This window comes from Ursus arctos, unplaced genomic scaffold (genome assembly GCF_023065955.2).
Source record: "Ursus arctos isolate Adak ecotype North America unplaced genomic scaffold, UrsArc2.0 scaffold_5, whole genome shotgun sequence".
Taxonomy (NCBI): domain Eukaryota; kingdom Metazoa; phylum Chordata; class Mammalia; order Carnivora; family Ursidae; genus Ursus; species Ursus arctos.
Window position 1 is genome coordinate 32,685,518 of NW_026623067.1, and position 13,062 is coordinate 32,698,579.

Sequence of the window (13,062 nt, forward strand, 5' to 3'; positions counted from 1 at the left end):
AATAGGAGCTAACCACCTGAAGAGACATAGGCATGGTAAGACACAGCCTGGCCTGGTGAGAGAACGCCCTGAACCGTGGGTCCGGGTCCTAGAGTGTAGGACAGCCGAGGAGATGAGGCTGCAAAGATCAGCAAGGATGGTAGAGACTGTGGTCTAGATCCTAAGAGGAATGTGAGCCTCTGAAGGATTTTAACCAGAGCAGTGACACCCCTGTTTCCAAAAGGTGTCGGAAGGAGCCAGAATAGATGTGTCCACATGAGATGAGCAGGTGAGACTGCATAATTCTGCTGTCTGTTCAAGGGTCAGGTAGCAGAGCCACTGAGAGAAGAGCTTACTTGTATGTGGTGAATTTCCCATCCCTGGAAGCATTCAATTACAGTACTTGGGAAACCACTTGAGCCCCCATCACCCTTGAGAGATTATTTTGACCTAAGAGGCTGCGCCTTCATCCCTCATCAGTTGTGGGGTGAGGTGTAGGGCCGGGCGTAGAGTCCATGATCCAGGGCTCCAGTGTAGTACATTGTGAGTAGGATCCAGGGGCAGAGAGAGCCCACTGTGCTGACTGCTGCTTCTGCAGCTTCTGATGGGATGTCAGGACTCCAGCAGGCAGAAACCCCACCCAAAATGGAAATACCAGGCAGTGCAATGAGAAGACTGTACCTGCAGACCCAGCACCAGGCTCAGTGAAGTCCCATTATGGTTAACAATAGGAAGACATGACACTCTCACCCTGTCAAGCAGGGAGAATGTGAACCGTCTCAGCTTCTCCACAGCAATCAGGAATAGATGCCCACAGCTGGGGCTCTCAAAATTGAGTGCAGATCGCATTCCCTGAGGGACTTGTTGAAATAGCAGATTCCCAGGCCTATCACTGGATGCTCAGAATCAAGGTTCCAGGTAACTGATTCCATCTGCCACTGACCACACTTTGAAAAGCATTGATGAGGCTTCTCTGAACCAAATTCTTGGTCACCTGCTCTACAGTTGAGAAGCTGGCCCCGAAATAGGAACCCATGCTTTGTTATAAGAAGCTGTAGCGAAAAAAGAAAAAAAATTTTTTTAATTAAAAAAAAATAAAAATGTTAGTATTAACAATTTACAGGACCCTGTGGGAAGTCCAATTATCGCCCAGGTTATTAGTTCTAACTTGTTTTTATGATTCAGATTTTTCAGAATGGAGTACTTATATAGCCAAAGATCAGTTTTCCTACCACATCTTTTTTTTTTTTTTAAGATTTATTTATTTATCTTAGAAAAAGAGAGAGCACAAGAGGGAGGGGGAGGGGCAGAGGGAGAGAGAAAATCTCAAGCAGACTCCCCCCTGAGCGCAGAGCCTCACTCGGGCCTCAATTTCATGGCCCTGAGATCATGACCTGAGCCAAAATGAAGACTCAGAGGCTTAAGCAGCTGAGCCACCCAGGCTCCCCTACCTCATCTTTTTTTTTTTTTTTAATCTTTATTGGGATATAATACACATACCATAAAATTCATCCATTTAAAGTATATAATTCAATCGTTTTAGTATATTCACAGATTTGTGCAACTATCAACACAAGCTGAATATCGAACATTTTCATCACCCTCAAAAAAATCCCATACGCTTTAGCAATTACTCCCCATTGCCTCCAGCACCTGGCAACCCCTAATCTACTTTTTGTCTCTATGGGTTTCCTATTCTGGACATGTAACCTAAATGGAATCACATAGTATGTGGTCTTTTGTGTCTAGCTCTTTCACTTCTATCATGTTTTTGAGGTTCATCCATGTTGTAGTGTGTGTCAGTTTTTCATTCCTTTTTGTGGTTGAAAAACACTCTGTTATCTGGATATGCCTCATTCTGTTATCCATTCATCATCTGAGTTGTTTCCACATTTTGGCTATTATGAATAGTGCTTCTATGAACATTCATGTACACGTTTTTGTGTGGACCTCCATTTTCAATTGTCTTGGTTATATAGTGGATTGCTGGGTCTACGTTTAACCTTTTGAAGAGCTAGCAGATTGTTTGCCACAGTGTCTGCGCCATTCTAAATACTCACCACCAACATATGAAAGTTCCAATTTCTCCACATCCTTGCCATCAATTGCTATTTTCCCTCTTTTTGATTATAGTCATTTTAGTGGATGCAGAGTTGTATCTCATTGTGGTTTTGTATCTCCCTAAGAACTAATGATATTGAGCATCTTTCATGTGGTTAGTGGCCATTTGTCTATCTTCTTTGGAGAAATGTCTATTCAGATACCTTGCCATTAAGGAAAAAAAAAAAAACGCACACGTTATTTTTTAGAGTAGTTTAGCTTTACAGCAAAATTGAGCAGAAAGTGCAGTTTCCATCTCCCCCTTCCCTACCTTCCCTCCAGCTATCAACATCTAGCACCAGAATGGTACATTTGTGACACTGATCCATCATTATCATCCAAAGCCCATAGTTTACATTAGGGTCTACTCTTAGAGTGGTATATTCTATGGATTTTGATGAATGTGTGATGACATGTATCCACCATTATAGTACCATACAGAATAGTTTTGCTCCCCTAAAAATCCTGTCTTTTAAAGAGCAAAAGTTTTAAATTTTGATGAAATACAAATTTATTTCTTCTGGGTCATGCCTTTTGGTCTAAGAAAACTTTGCCTAACCCAATGACATGAACAGTTTCTGTTTTCTTCTGGAAGTTTTAGGTTTTACATTTAGATTTCATTTCAAGTTAATTTTTGTATATGATGCAAGGTATGGGTTGTCAAGAGGGATAAATGATATAAGATTTTACCCTACTTGCAAGCTAACAAGTTACTGTAACACAGTCTCAATGGCTGCTGGTAAAAGACGTAAGTCTCCTAGGTAGAGGCAAAGAACTTTATGGCTCACAGCATGGAGAGCAGCATGGGCTTTAGGTTTATGTTGGTTCCCCTTGTCTACAAGTTCCACAGAAGCTATGCCAAAGTGTCAGGTGGATGAAGTACAAATAGGTACACACAGTGGGTTTGTATCACAGCTGAGGAACCCAAAGTTTAGGGAACAGCAGTCTTTTATAAAGGACTGCAAGCAAACCTGCCCAACCTTTGGCCCAGAACAATACACTACCTTTTTAATCTGGACAGTAAACAAACTCGCCCTTTACTCTGAAGGTGGGCGCTGTCTCTAAACCGGTTCATGGACAAACATCCTTAAAAAGATAGTCTGCCACAAAAGGGCAGTTAGTGTCTAACTCTTAAGATGTGCAGATGCATGAGAGACCCACTAAGAATTATGAGAATTGTTTCCCAACAAAAGTTGAGATTCTTGGGGCGCCTGGGTGGCTCAGTCGTTAAGCGTCTGCCTTCAGCTTGGGTCATGATCCCAGGGTCCTGGGATTGAGCCCTGCATGGGGCTCCCTGCTCAGCGGGAAGCCTGCTTTTCCCTTTCCCGCTCTCCCTGCTGGTGTTCCCTCTCTTGCTGTGTCTCTCTCTGTCCAATAAATACATAAAATCTTAAAAAAAAAAAAAAAAAAGCTGAGTTGTTGTTGTTGTTGTTGTTTGCGTATGGTCCAGTACAATTTGTGGAAAAGACTTATCTTTTTTCCATTCAATTACCTTGATATCCTTGTCAAAAATCAATTGGCCATATTTGTGTGAGTCTATTTCTGGACTCTGTTCTGTGTCATTGATCTATGTGTCTTGTCTTTTTACCAATACTATACTGTCTTGATAAGGGTGACTCAGGAGTTAACAAACTTTTTCTGTAAAGGGTGGGCTCCATAAATTCCTGTTGCATATTTTTCTTTGTTTCTTTTTTCAAATATTTAAAAATGTAGAAAACATTTATATTTTATGGGCCTTACAAAAACAGGCTGCAGGCTAGATTTTGCCCGTGGGCAACAATGTGCCAACCCCTGCTGTAGCTTTATAGTAAGTCTTAAGATCAAATTGTTTCAGTTCTCCAACTGTGTTCTTTTCCAAAATTGTTTTGGCTATTTTATTTCTTTTATATATATATATTTCTTTTTGTTTATATATGTATTTTATATATATTTTGTTGTTGTTGTTGTTTATTTATTTATTTATTTATTTATTTAAGTAATCTCTATACCCAACATGGGGCTTGAACTCACAACCTGAGATCAAGAGTCACATGCTCTTCTGACGGAGCCAGCCAGCCAGGAGCCCCTTTTGTCTATTTTAGTCTATTGCTTTTTAATACAGATTTTAGCATTAGCTTGTCAATTTCTAGAAAAACAGCTGCTGGATTTTTAATTGGGGTTGTACTGAATCTATAGATCGATTTAGGGAAAATTAACATTTTAATATTGAATCTTGGAATCCATAAACATGGCATATCTCCCCATTTATTTAGGTCTCATTGTTGTGTATTTTAAAACCCGATGAAACATTAGATTAATACACATATTTACTACTTTATTTGTTTTTCATTCCTTCTCTATCTCTTACCTTCCATGTGGTATCATTTTTCTTCAACCCGAAAAATTTTAGTAGTATTTCCCTTAGTACAAATCTGCTGGTGACAAGCTCCACTTTTTGTCAATCTGAAAATGACATTATTTTGCCCTCTGTATTACTTATTTGGCTGCGTAGCAAGTTTCTCTGAAACCTAATGACTTAAAAAATTAACATTAACATTTATTATCTAACAGTCTGTATTAAAACAGGAGTTCAGGGGGCATCTCAGTGATGCACTTGGTTAAGCGTCAGACTCTTGGTTTCGGCTCAGGTCGTGATCTCAGGGTCTTGGGGTCAAACCCCACATCGGGCTCTGCACTCAGCAAGAAGTCTTCATAAGTTTCTCTCTCCCTCTCCCTCTGCTCATCCCTGCCCCTCTCATGCGCACACACACTCTCTCTCTCTCAAATCAATCAATCAATCTTTAAAAAACAACAATAGAAATTCAGGAGTGGCTTAGTTCCAGAGCTAAGTGTGGTTCTGGCTCAAGGTCTCTGTTGATGTTTCATTCAGTACATTTGTTGGCTGAGGCATCATTTATGTGAAGCCTTGTTAGGGCTAGAGGAGCCACCTCGAAGATGGCTGTTTGCTACAGATCTTGGTTCTGACTACATGGACCTGTCCACAGGGCTGCTTGTGTGTCCTCCCTCACAAGGTAGGGGTCTCTCTTCAGAGTGAGTGAACCAAGAAAGAGCAGGGCAGAAGCCTCAATATTTTTTATGACGTGGACTCATAGGTCACATAGCATTACTTGTAACTTAATCTGTTCGTTAGAAGTAAGTCACTAAGCCCAGTACACAACTGAGGCAAGAGAATTAGGCTCCATCTTTTGAATGGAGTGTCAAAGAATTTGTGAATGTATTTTAAGTCACCACACTTTCTTTTCTTTTAACTTTTCTTTCATCTCCTTCTTCCTCCTCCCTCTGCTCCTCTCCTGTCCTCCTTCTCCTCAGATTATCTTCTAGAACCTTCTTCACCAGTTCTATTGATTATGGCCCTGAAAACCTTAAGAGAATTCTAGAAGATACTCTAGAAGATGATCTAAAATATTTTTCTTCAGTTTCTTCCTTTTTTTTTTTTTTTAAGATTTTTAAAATTTATTTGACACAGAGAGGGAGCATGTGCACAAGCAGGGGGAGCGGGAGAGGAAGAAGCAGGTTCTCTACTGACCTCTCTTCAGTTTCTTTTACCGTGAATTTATTCCTTGTGTCTATATTGCCTTGGTTACTACGTCTAACATATCCTGAATATCCGAGTCTCTAGTATTTCCCTGTTAAGTAAATTGTTGCTTTTCTGCTGTGAAAAAAAAATACTTTTTCATTTTGAGGAAATATCCATTGATTCCCATTTTGCTGAATGTCTTGTTTTTTTTTTTTGTTTTTTTTAATTATTTATTCGACAGAGATAGAGACAGCCAATGAGAGAGGGAACACAAGCAGGGGGAGTGGGAGAGGAAGAAGCAGGCTCGTAGCAGAGGAGCCTGATGTGGGGCTCGATCCCATAACGCGGGTATCACGTCCTGAGCCGAAGGCAGGCGCTTAACCGCTGTGCCACCCAGGCGCCCCTGAATGTCTTGGTTTTAATCAAGAATAAGTATTTAATTTTATCAAATGCATTTTCAGTACCTATAAACACAATCATATAATTTTATATTTAGAACTATTAATATGATGATTTATGATGATTTATATTAGTAGATTTTCTAATATTGAACTTCATTTCCATTTCTAGAATAAACTCTGTTTGGTCAGAGTTTATTATTCTTCCAATGTGTTTTTGGATTCCACTTGCTAAAATTTTATTTAGGGGTGCCTGAGTGGCTCAGTCAGTTAAGTGTCTGCCTTCAGCCTAGGTCATGATCCCAGGGTCCTGGGATCAAGCCCCGCATTGAGCTTCCTACTCAGCTGGGAGCTGCTTCTCCCTCTCCGTCTACCCCTCCTGCTTGTTCTCTCTCTCTCTCACTCTTTCTCTCTCAAATAAATAAATAAAATCTTTCAAAATAAAAATTTTTTATTTAGGATTTTTGCACTGATATTTATAAATGACATTGTCCTATTTTTTTCTTTCTTCTTACTATATTTTGGTTTCAATGTACTTATATTTGCTTTATGAAAAGAAATTGTAAGTCTTATTCTTTCCAAGATTATGGAGCATTTTAAAAATCATTAGAATCATCTGTTCTTTAAAGGTTAGTAGATTTGTAGAATTCACCTATAAAACAATGGTCCTGGAGTTTTGGGGGTTTTCTGGGAAGGAGGGGTAAGCATTTGACAAATTTTGTCAAATTATTTTGACAACATTATTTATTAAAATTATTATTTATTATATTTATACAATATTATATCTGCATATATTTATGCATAATATTTTTATTCATATTATTTAAACAAATTATTTTATGCAAATCAGCCTGTGTTGGTTTTCTACTCTTATTTTTCTGAAAAATTGTACATTTTTATAGGTTTTAAAATTTATTTGCATAAAATTGTATATGGTAGTCTCACAGTTTGGGGGTTTTTTGGGAAGATTTGTTTATTTATTTCAGAGAGAGAGAGAAAGCGTGGGGATGGGGATGGACAGAGAGAGGGAGAGACATTTGAGACATTTTTTTTTAAAGATTTTTGTTTATTCATTAGAGAGAGCACAAGTGGGGGGGGCAGGGGTGGAGAGACTGAGGGAGAAGCAGACTCCCTGCTGAGCAGGGAGCCCATTCCAAGACCCCCAAAACGTGATCTGTGCTGAAGGCAGGCACTTAACCGACTGAACCACCCAAGGGCCCCAGGGGGAGACATTCTTAAGCAGATTCTGTGCTAAGCTCAGAGCCTGACCAGGGGATCTGAAGACCCTGAGATGATGATCATGACCTGAGGCGAAAGCAAGAGTCAGGTGCTTAACCAGTTGTGAGGCCCAGGCGCCCTCTCTACAGTCCCTCCAACTTCTAATTTTTTTATTTTGGGTGTTTGTACATTTTCTCTCTCTTTTCTTTTCTTTCTTTCTTTCTTTCTTTTTTTTTTGTTAAAGATTTTATGTATTTATTTGAGAGAGAGTGAGAGAGAGAGAGATCACAAGCATGGGGAGGGTCAGAGGGAGAAGCAGATTCCCTGCTGAGAAGGGAGCCCAACTCGGGGCTTGATTCCAGGACCCTGGAATCATGATCTGAGCCAAAGGCGGATACTCAATGGACTGAGCTACCCAGGCACACCCTCTCTTCTTTTTTAAGATTAATTTAGTTTGTGGCTTACCTAATTCATTGAATTTTTTCTTTTTTTTTCCTTTTTTCAAGTTTTTATTTAAATTCCAGTTAGTTAATATAATTGAATTTTTCTAGAACAAGTTTATTTATTAATAAATTCCACTATAGTTTTGTTGCATTAACTGATTATTTCTGTATTATCTTTATTAATTTTTCCTTTTGCTTTCCTTTGGCTTATTTAAAAAATCTTTTTCTATGGGGTGGCTTGGTGGCTCCGTTGATTAAGCATCTGCCTTCGGCTCAGGTCATGATCCCAGGGTCTTGGTTTCAAGTCCTGTATCAGGTTCCTGAGCAGGGAGCCTGTTTTTCTCCCTGCTTGTGCCCACCTACTCTCTGACAAATACATAAATTAAATCTTTTTTAAAAAATAAATAAAAAAAAATGTTTTTCTAGCTTTTTGAGCCAGTTTAATACATTTATTTTTCTTTCATTTATGTTGATATAATTATTCAAGGTAATGAATTTTTCTTTGAGTACTACTTTAGCTGAACTTATAGATCCTTCTACATTGCATGGTCATTATTGCTGTTTTCTAGAAAATTCCGCAGTTTTGAATTTATATTTTCCTTTTGATCATGGAGCTATTTAATGTAGACCCCCCATATATACCCAAAGACAAGGAAATTTTTGTTTGTTTTCTGAAAATGTTATAAATGTCCATGTTTGTTGTGTTGGTATTATAAAATGCTGTCTGTATTATTTTTTACTGTGGGAATTTAATGAGGTTTGTTTTGTGGCCCAATATATAATCTTTTGTCTGTATGCAAGTGTGTGTGTATGAGTATTCCAGAGCACTTGGAAAGAAAATATGTTCTCTATTCTCAGGGCACAATGTTTGATGCAGATAACACCTACCTTTTGGATTGTGTTGTTTGGACTTCCAGATCATCATTTAATTTTGACCACTTGCTCTGTTTTGGATTGGAAAAGGTAAATCAAAGTCTTGTATAATTAGCGTGTCTCTGTCTAAATCTCCTGGTATCTCTATAGCTTCTATTATATGAAAGTTCTTGCTCTATTATTTGGTGCATTGATATTCATAATTTAAATTTTCATGATGAATTGTAGTCTTTACCATTAAAAAATACTTTTCATTATCTTGGTTAAAGCTTTTGGTCCTGAATTTTATGTTGTCAGATACTAAGCTTTTTAATGTTTGCAATATTTTGGTACACGTTTCTTTGCCCATCCTTTCATTATTAACCTTTCTAAATCATTTTGTCTTAGATGTGTACAACCTAGAGTTGGATTGGACTTTGAATACCATTTTGAAAACTGTTTAAAATTTTTTAATTTTATTTAAATTATTTAAATTTGTTTAAATTCATTTATATTTATTGAGATGACAGATATATTTGTTCTCAATTCTGTTATTATTTTGTGTTGTGTTTTCATAATGTATTTTTGTATTTCCCCTTCTTCTTAATGTAGTTTTGTTATTTAGGAAGGTTTGTAATTTTGTTCTAGAAGTTACCAATGTAAAATATCCTTGATCCACTCTCTTCTGTTACGGTATCTTTTGATTCCCTACTAGGAGCACAATAAAATTATCTTGTAATCTAATCCTTTCTCCCTCCTCTCTCCTCCATCCTACAGTCAATAGTATTATCAATCTTAGTGTTTATATTAAATATGCTTAAGCTTCTACTTGATTTGGAAATTTTAAATACTGTTGATTTGAGACAATTTAGTAAGCTCATTTTATTCCTATCTTCTCTCTTCCCAGTGTTTTCTTAGTAATGAGAAATTTCTGCATTATTAAGGCATGTAACATTTGCATTCTGATCTGTCACCCTGATCTCTATATTTGTTTTACTGTTATTTCTACAGTTAAATACATTCAGTGCTCAAGAAAGGTCCTTTTACCGATTTCATGAGGCTTGCCAACTGGTGCTGTGACTGCTGTTTTATAGTTCTAGGAGGTTCTTAGGAAAGGGCTCATGAAAATAATATTTCCTGATTTCTTACAGGTTTTAAAACATTTGTCTTTAAGCTTTACACTTGAAGATCAGTTTGGTGGATAAAGTTCTCAGCCTATACTTTTCTTTCTTTGAGTGTCTTGCAGGTGTTGCTCTGCTGTTTGTGGTAGTGATTTTTGCCCTAGAAAAGTGGTGGAGGAGTGGAGAGGTGGGACCAGGGGAGCTCTCACTGTTACCATAGTGATGGACCTCTGACGTGGCTTCTGTGGGAAGTCACCCCCTCTGGATTTCAGAGTTTGGTTGAGGAGAGCTTCTCTGTTCATCTGTCTCCCAGAATTTTTTACAGCCTTTGTTTCGAAGAGTACTTGTAAACGTTTTTTCTTCCTCTCCTTTTTTTTTTTTTTAAGATTTTATTTATTTATTTGACAGAGATAGACAGCCAGCGAGAGAGGGAACACAAGCAGGGGGAGTGGGAGAGGAAGAAGCAGGCTCCCAGCAGAGTAGGGAGCCTGATGTGGGACTCGATCCCAGGACTCTGGGATCACGCCCTGGGCCAAAGGCAGACTCTTAACGACTGAGCCACGCAGGCGCCCCTTTTTCTTCCTCTCTTTGGTGCTTTCCAAGACTTTCCACTGTCCCCAGCAATCTCATTTTGTTCAATATAGGTCTTGTTCTTGTAGTTCCCTCTCGGAGTAGGATCCTGCCCTTCTGCAAGGGAATAACTGCTGGACATTTCTGAACTCTCTGAGGCTGTATATCCCCTCCTCCCTTGAGGTTTTTCACCAGCTATTCTGCTTTTTTTCATTTTTGGCACTCTTAACAACACTTTGGAGGTTGCATCATGTTTTTACCAAATACGTAGTTGGCAAGTTTGTTGTTATCCTTGTTGAGTGTGACAATTCAGAGCCAAAACGCTTCTGAGTTCCTTCTGAAACGGAACGTTCTCCTTTTTATTCCTTTAAGATTTTATTTATTTATTTATTTATTTATTTATTTATTTGAGAGAGAGAGAGAGGGCATAAGCAGGGGGGAGGGATGGAGAGAGAGGGAGAAGCAGACTCCCCCCTGAGTGGGGATCCTGATGCAGGGCTTGATGTGGGGCTCAATCTGAGGACCATCAACTGAGCCAAAGACAGATGCTTAACTGACTGAGCCACCCAGGTGCCCCACGTTCTCCTATTTTTAAATTATGGTAAAAAATTTTTATCAATGCTACTATGATTTATCCTTTCAACTGAACTTCTACGGACATAAGGAAGGTTATTTGTTTGTATTTCCTTCTGATAAACTTCTAGAAGTGACATTCCTGGTTTAAAAGAGCAGGCACACTTTTAAAGCTTTTGCTATGTTTTGCCAAAGTACCCAGTAGAGTTTGTACCAGTCACGGACTTCCTCTTTAAAGCTTGTGAATAGGGCACCTGGGTGGCTCAGTCGGTTAAGCGGCTGCCTTTGGCTCAGGTCATGATCTACAGGAGTTAGGATCGAGCCCCACATGGGGCTCCCTGCTCAGCGGGGAGTCTGTTTTTTTCTCTCTCTCTGCTCTTCCTCCCACCCTGCTCTCTCTTTTTCTCTCTCTCTCAAAGAAATGGATAGGTAAAATATTGATAAGGAAAGAAAGAAAGAAAGAAAGAAAGAAAGAAAGAAAGAAAGCAAGCTAGTGAATAGTTACTGCAATCACTGCTCTCACATTCCTGAATTCCCAAACTCTCCTGAGCAAAACCTTCCTTCTCTTTGTGCAGCCCCCTACTTTGTGACTGCTGCATTGGCGCCCCCCGCCCAGATTCCCTGGCACAGGGACATGTGTCTGGAAAAACAGCAAGTCACTTACTATTAAGAGCATTCAAGCTCTTCTGTTCTGATTTTTGGTCCCAAAATGGGAGGCCAATCCAGCAGGTGAAACTGCCCTTGGAAATGGTTCAGGGAGGCCTCCTAGAGGCTGGTCAGATGAGAGCACAGAGCCACCGATGCCAGGGTTTCCTATTTCTTCCCACCACAGAGAAGCTCAGCAAGTAACCCAAATTCATAGCGGTCCTGGAAATGACAAGGGGAAAAAATTACCTATTTTCCCCTCTGTACCTGACAGAACTGCTAAATAGCCAAATGGACTAGAGAAGTGGTTTTATTCTTGCCTGTCCTGCCTCGAAAAACCTGAAAATCCAAGTGCATTAAAAATACCAAGTGCAGAGAGCTCTTGGAGCCCTTCAAGCTGGCTTCCCAGCATCTGTGAGGAAGGTTTTACCAGCCAAAGGCTGGGAAACATTAAAAGCTTTGAAACCTTATGATCCACAGCTATTAAAGAAGTTTCCGAATTCCCAATATTCCTCTTCTATGGCCTCTCCTGTATCCTGACTCGCCAACAGCCCTGGGCTCCCACAAGAACAAATAATATGCAAAACTTTTTTTAGTCTACTTATGATAATTGCCTCAAATTAACATCACAAGGCGGTGGAAATTACATTCCCCAAAGGCTTCCTAGTGCAGGAAGTTACCGTGCAAAGGTAACTGCAAGGTAGTAACATGAAAATCAGGTTAGCTTCTGTTGTGCAAAAGTTTTTCTGTTAATCCATTATTTATATTCATATAAGATGGTGTTTCTGTATCCAAATGCATGAACATTTTAATCCGTTGTAAATGTAAGCTTAAGGTTTTTTCCTGTTGAATTAGACAAGTCTCTCTGCCAGAAACCATAAAGTTGATGTTCTTAAAACAGCAATCTAGTAGCTGCTTTTACCTAACCAAACGAATGTTCAGCATTCAGATCGCAGAAGGTTACCCGTCTTCCTATTTTGTATGCCTCGGGCCATAGCAGGAGTTCAGTCCGAGTGCCTTATTTTAAGCACACCTTGATGAACTAGTGCTCACAGGCCAGGTGCTGGAGGAGGGGAGCTGGAGACCAGGTGGCAGGGCAGCGGAGGACACAATTGGACGGGCCCTAGGACTTGTCTTCAGATCTTTGAAGGGCTATTTTGTAGAAAATAGCTCATTCTTCTTTGCTTTTCAAGGCAGGCATAGGGCCAAAGATTGAGAGCTAGATGAAGTCAGATTTTATCTTTAAATAGAAAAACTTTAAACAATTATCGTTGTCTGAAAAATACAAAATAACCTCCTTGGGTTGAACTGAGCTCCCAGTCATCTCACATCTACAATAAATTTATGATTGAATGAGATACGTAGTTAAGTATTTTACAATTTTTAAAAAAAAATATGGCCGAAGCTATTTGTGTTTAGAAATCCTTGAAAATGCTTAAGCAAAGTGAACTCCTTTGCCATTCTCACCACCAGTTCTGCAGAATAGGACCTTGTGGCTAATCATCTTAATCCCAGTCAGATTTCTGAAAACTGTTGCCTGCCTGGCCACCCTTGACATCTACACACATAAGAAATAATTAATAGCAAGACAACAAAAATGCTTTATATTTGTGTTCTTCATTTTCAAATATCTGGATTGTAGCAGA

General features: G+C 39.1%; 1 long non-coding RNA gene across 3 annotated transcripts in view; it reads left to right on the forward strand.

Annotated features, from left to right (window-relative positions):
* Positions 1-13,062, forward strand: part of LOC125282960 (uncharacterized) — an 80,606-nt gene that overhangs the window by 825 nt on the left and 66,719 nt on the right. For all 3 annotated transcript variants that reach the window (XR_007190445.2, XR_007190444.2, XR_007190446.2), the window contains exon 2: positions 8,514-8,618. This is a non-coding gene — a long non-coding RNA (uncharacterized LOC125282960). The remainder of the gene's footprint in view (positions 1-8,513; positions 8,619-13,062) is intronic.